This window comes from Triturus cristatus, chromosome 1_2 (genome assembly GCF_964204655.1).
Source record: "Triturus cristatus chromosome 1_2, aTriCri1.1, whole genome shotgun sequence".
In the NCBI taxonomy this organism is placed as follows: domain Eukaryota; kingdom Metazoa; phylum Chordata; class Amphibia; order Caudata; family Salamandridae; genus Triturus; species Triturus cristatus.
This window is the reverse complement of record NC_140580.1, coordinates 210647792-210653791: the sequence shown is the minus strand read 5'-3', so window position 1 is coordinate 210653791 and position 6000 is coordinate 210647792. Positions and strand designations below refer to the sequence as shown.

The following is a 6000-nucleotide window of genomic DNA, read 5'->3' as shown; positions in this document are numbered from 1 at the left end:
TGTTGGTTGGGGCGCTGTGTGGCCTGGCCTTGCTGGTGTACATTGGGCTCATGTTCTTCTCTGTTACTTGGTGTGCGGGCGGCTGGGGGTTCACCTCTGGTTGTCCGTTGGGGCCTTGGTGCCCCTGCCCTTTCGCGGAATGGAAGTTTGCTGTGGCTAGGTCTTTTCTGCCTCCGGTGTGCCTGGTGCCCGGGCTGGTTGCTCCTCCTGCCCTGGCGGCTGGTGGTGCGCCTGGGGCTGGGGGGGGTGATGTTAGTTTCTCCCGTCCTCCCTCCGGGTGCGTTCCCTGTGGCTGTTTGCCTGTATTGCCCCTTCTTCCAGTGGCCCCTGGGGGTCCGGGGTTCGTGCTGCTGCTGTTTGGCCTGGTGCTGTGTCCTGGTCTTTTTTTTGCCTGGTTTCCTCTCTTCCCTGCGGTTCTCCCTGTTGGGGGTCCGCCTGGGTTCCTGGTGCGGTTGCCAGGCCTTGTGCCTGTTTTCCGCCTTCGGCCTTTCCTCCATGGGGGCTCCTGATCTCGTCTGGTCTCTGGCGTTTGGCGGGGTCGGGCCTATTTGGGGCCTGGGTGGGGATCCGCCTGGGCTTTCCTGCTCCTGTTGGCTTTTCGGCGCCTGTCGGTTGCCTTCCTCGGCTCTGCGTCCTTGCCTGTGCTTTCTCTGGGTGTCCTGGTGTGGCGCTACGGTGGTTTCGGCCTGGTTCTTGTGTGTTCTCATGAGCCTGCTCTTGCCTGGCGTTCTTGTCTTCCCCTGTTGCCTGGGCGATTTTTCTTCGTTGGCCCTTCTTGTGGCTGACGGCCTTTCAGCCCTGTTTGACCCTGGCCTTGTTCGGCCTGTGTGGGGCCCTTGGTGTTCTGTGCTTCTGGGCTTTGTGTCCGGCGCAGGGGTGTATTTCGCCTGACGTCCCGGTCCCTTCCTGGTGCCGGTGTCCTGGCCTGTGTGCTCCCTGCCTGTTGGGTGGCTGGTCCCGCTCCTGTTGGTTCCTGGTTCTTGCTTGTTTGGGGTTTTTCTGACTTTTTTTGCCTTATGGTTTGGTATGGGCCTGTCTTTTCCTGTCCGCCCGCTCCTGTCTTTCCTGCATGCTCACCCGGGTCCTGCTCCTGGGTTGGGTCTGTCGGTGGGCGTGCTCCCCCTTCCCTGTCGGGGTGCGGTCCTGTGGTGTTTGTTTTGCCACTGTGGGGGTCTGCCCTTCTTGCTGCTGGGTGTCGGGGCCTGGTGCTGCTTGTGCCTCTGGCTTGTCTGGTTCCTTCGGTTCCCGGTCTGTGGTTTCTCTGCCTGCTCTGTTATTCTTTGGCTGTTACCTCTGTTGTGTCTTCATCCGGCCTGCTGTGTGGTCCGGTGTTTCTGTGCTGGGGGTCTCTGTCGGCCCTCCTGCCCTTTGCCTCTACCTGTGCGTTGTGGGGGCTTCTGCCGGGTGCAGGTTGGGCCTCCGGGTCCTCCTGCCTGGGCGAGTTGCTTGGCTCCGGTCCTGGCTTCCTGGTTATTTTTTGCTGGTTGTGGCTGTTTTCCTGCTGCCCGTGGGTTTTTCCCCTGCTCCTGCCCGCCGTTTGTGTGCCTGTGTGGTTCTGTTTGGCTTCCGCCCTGGCTTCTGTTGCCTCTTTGGCTTCCCTTCTTTTGGCCCTCCCCTTGCGGTTGGGGGTGTCGGGGTTGTGGCCGTTGGCCCTGTCCCGCCCCTTTCGTGCCTGTGCGGTTCCGGGCTGTTGGTCCCCTTTGCTGGCCTCTCTGTTGTTTGGTCGGCTGTCTGCCAAGTCTTTCTGGGTGTCTTTGTGACCTTGGGTGTTGGCCTCCCTTGCCCCTTCTGCTCTGGGGTTTTGTGTTGGGCCCTGGTTCTGTTTGCGGCCTTGTTCCTGTGGGGCTTTTGGCCTCCTGGGGTTCTGGTCTCTGGCTCTTTCCTTGTCCTTTTCTGTTTGGTTGGGGTCTGGATGTCTGGTCCTCCTGGTTTCGTTCTTTTGGGGGCTGGTTTCTGTTGGGTTCGCAGGCCTGCTCCCTGCTGGCTCGGTGGGCCTTGTGGGGTGGTGTTCCTGGGGCTGTGTTCCTGTTTTCCCATTTTTTTTGTGTCGGCCTTCCCTTTTGCTTGGTCTTGGCCTGCTCCTTGGCTCTCGCTGTGGCTCCGCCTCCCTGGCTGGGTGCTTGGTGGTTGTCGTCTGGTGGCTCTGGTGGTTAATGCTGGCTGTTCTTTCCTGGGGCCTGGTCCTCCTCTGGGGGTTTCGGGCGCTTTGTCCTCTGGGCTCTCTGGGGGCCGGGTCGTTCTGGGGTTGTACCTGCGCTCTGTTGGCTGGCCCTTGCCTCTTTCCTATTTTTCTTTCTCAGGTGCGGTTGGGGCTCGCTCTGTGTCTGGCTGCTGCCGGGTCCTGTGTGCTTCCTTGGTGGTGCTGGGTTTTTCGGTCTTTGTCCAATGGGTTCCCTTGGCCGTGTCCTGTTTGGGGCTTCGTCTTCTCTTCACTGCGGGCCTGGGAGTTGGTTGCTTTGGCGCCTGGTTTCCTTTCTGGGGCTTTGCCTTTGAGGTCTCTTTGGGGTGCCTCTTTTTCGGCTTCCATTTTTGGCCTGGTCTCCTTTTTTGGCGTGCTTTCCTTTGTGGCGGTTCGGGCTTTCCCTTTGTTTGTCCTGGGTGCCCTGTTTCCGGTTGCTCTGTTTGGCTGCCTCCTTGTTGTGGCTGTCGCCTTCTGTTTTCATTGGTCCGGTTTCCGGTCCTTGGTTGTGTCCCTGCTGGCCTGTTCTGGCTTGCTGGCCGGTTGGGCCGCTGGGGTTCTTCTTCTTTGTGTGGTCTTCTCGCTGTCCTTTGTTGTGAGTGGTCTCTGTTGGTTCTTTTTTTGTTGCGCGTTTCTCCCCCTTCCTTCTTCGGGGGGGGGGGTGCCCTGGCTGCCTGCTGTTTTCTGCGGTACCCTCCTTTTGCTTCCCTTGGGTTGCTGCCTTGGTGTGGTTTCCTAGGTGTGCTTGAGGGTTCGGAAGGCCCGGTTTTCTGCTTTGGTATTCTCCACTTGTTTAAGAATGGGACAAGGACATAAGGGACCTGGGGGTAATGCTCTATTACTTACCGGTAATCTTCATTACTCCGGGTCCCGTTGTCCTCGTCCCATTCTTACACTCCACCCTCCATCCCGGACGGCCGGCCTTCCTGTTGGGCTTCATTGTTCAGGCGGAATGCTGGGTAAGTACTCCTTATGCACTCCCGGTGGGAGGGGCAGGGTTAGGGTCCCAGCATTCATCTGCTCTTTTTTTCTGTCAGGAGATAGTTATCTCCACTTGTTTAAGAATGGGACGAGGACAACGGGACCCAGAGTAATGAAGATTACCGGTAAGTAATAGAGCATTCCGACCAAAATCTTCATGATATTAACTAGGAGAGAATTCATTGGGGTGGAAGAACAGCCCAAGTTCACAAGCAGTCAGTCCACTTGTTCATGGTATTCCTGTTCCTAGTTTTGCAGTTGTAGATGAGGCTAGCACACAATTTGGTGTTCTCGGTTGAAGCATCAGTGCAGTAGACATGAAAGAGACAGTTCGGATTTATGTTTGACCACTCCCACTGAAGGGGGCCCCTGAAACTATAACAGGCAGAGGAAACATGGGAAACTTAGAAATACAATCAGAACAAGATTTCTCTGCCTGTGTGCATAATCAAGAGTGCTAATCGTCACTGATATAGATGCTACCAATATGAGACACTGGCCTACCAGAATATAATACACAGGTGTATTGGATACAAAAAATATCTAATTTATTTAATAAATATAACATTGCAATTATATGAACACAATAGATGTAACGCACCATAAGTCACCCAAGCGCATCCTAAATCACACACACACACAAACGTTCATACAACAAAGTACATACCCACAAATACCCATACGTCCTACAGAATGAGGGTTCAAAACTTTCAGTGTATCAATATATACATGGAGACAAAAAATCCCCCCCCTTTGTTTTACAAGAGACAATACATGACTTTGTCAAAACCCCAAAGATTAGACAAATCATCCAATTCACGAGTTAATCAACAAAGGAGGGGCAAAATATGATACAATTCATAGTTGAGATTCAATTTCTTATTGGTATGTTGGTGAATATAGGGGGAGAAAAACCAAATTAACACAGAAGCTCCACCCGTACACAGGCAGAGAAATCTTGTTCTGACCGGATTTATGTTTGAACCTCATAATTCAATTTATTTTTAATTAGATAGTGCTTAATGTGGGCTGCTGGGTGCAGGAGGTGAGCACTAGCACTCGTTTTGAGGACAGGGACTTATTTTTTATCATCCGACTTTGCTGCAGGGCTAGAGAAGCAAACAAAAAAGGCAGAAAGGGGATAAAGGAGGAAGAGGAAGACAGAACAACTGTAAAAGAGAAAAAAAGTGCATAAAAAAGAATGTACAAGGCTGAAGTAAATAGACAGAAATATAGGGTGGTGGAAAAGTACCAGACGTCTGATAGAATCAAAACTAGGCACCCTTGGTATTTGATAATCCCAGCATTCTGAAGCACCAGCAGTGGGTTCCTTAGAAGAAATGTGTGGCCACTGCACTTAATTGTTTATCTATGGGTTTATTTACTGAGCCTTTTGCACTCTTAGTGGAACTCCAAATAGAAGGGAATGTGATGGAGATCCTTATAGGATTTTTTTTTTTAAGTTTCATTTTTATAATGCTGGTCATGCGATTTTGGAATAATGCATTTATAGGTAGTGTGGTTGGTTATCAACCTGCTTACCAACCTCCTTCTGAGTCAAGGGGGAAAACTAAGTACAGGGATCCATTTTTAAAAATCATGCCAGACTTGTACGGTAGCTGCAGAAGAGCATTAACTGTAGATATGCCCAGTTAAGGATATAATATTAAATTGTGTCCTCACAAACTAGGGGCATGTGCATTAGTGTACCACAGCTCCACGAACACCCATATGTACCCTAACCTTTTTGTTGTTCAGAACATTTGCTGGCCAACAATGAATGAAGAGGTGGCATTGATCTACACAAAAATATCACATTTTTAGAAAGTGTGTGAATTAAAAATAAAGCTTTCCAAAAGGGAAATTACAACGTTACCTGTTTTGCAAATCATTACTTTGCAAATTATCACCGAATCAGTAAAGGTGAAATAGAAATAAATAAATATTTAAAAAATCATTACTAAAATCACACATTTTATGACAATTATTCATAAGTAAAGCTACGCTTATGTTCCTTATTCACGATATGTGTAACACATTGGACAGCGGATTGTCACTAGTATCTGGCCAATGTAATCATTGATGTAGAGCAAAATAACTGCCTTGCATGACAGTGAGAGTTTTCCAATTCAATGTGTATGGCACTTAATTATTTTTATTTATTCTTGCATAGCGGCTGACGCCACGCTGTAGTTATTTCAGATTCCTAATAGAAAGAAAATAAAAAAACAATTTGCTATACGTTTTGCCATTGATTAATCTTTTTGCTCAGAAGGGGACCCTCAAAAAAGCACATTTTGGGCCTGTGTCAGCAATCTCTTCTTTTCTCGGGGCTAAGTGAAATAACATTACAACTTAGCTGGATTTTAAACCGGTCCAACTGCGCACAGGATGCCTTTATTTTCCCAAGCTGCTTTGCATGACGGAGCATGTACAATGATGCCCCGATTTTTTAAGCATCGCGGATCCGGATTATCCACCCAAGTGCCATAAATCAGAGGCACTTCCTCGCTGATGAATTCCACGTGTTCCATTGAAGTGCGTGCTTGTGTGGAACTCTGCTAACGCCTTGCCTGCTTTGCTTAGCTCCACGTGCATGTCTTTAACAACAGCCTATGATGTGAATCAAGAATGGTGGAAGTGTGACATTGACAATATGTAAAGTCCTAACCTCTCTAGGTTTGAAGTGATACCTGTCCATGATTTTTCTGTTTGACTTGGTTGTGAAACGTACAACCACACAGCATGATTTCACCGAGATTTTTTAAAAGCACTAAAAGCAGGAAATTGTGTGTATGTTGTGCAGTATGTAGCGGGGACTTGACCGCAGGCCATCATGT

The 6000-nt window shown here is 49.8% G+C and overlaps 1 protein-coding gene across 3 annotated transcripts in view; it reads left to right on the top strand.

Annotated features, from left to right (window-relative positions):
• COL13A1 (collagen type XIII alpha 1 chain) overlaps positions 1 to 6000 on the top strand; it is a 583842-nt gene that overhangs the window by 293635 nt on the left and 284207 nt on the right. The window lies entirely within an intron of this gene.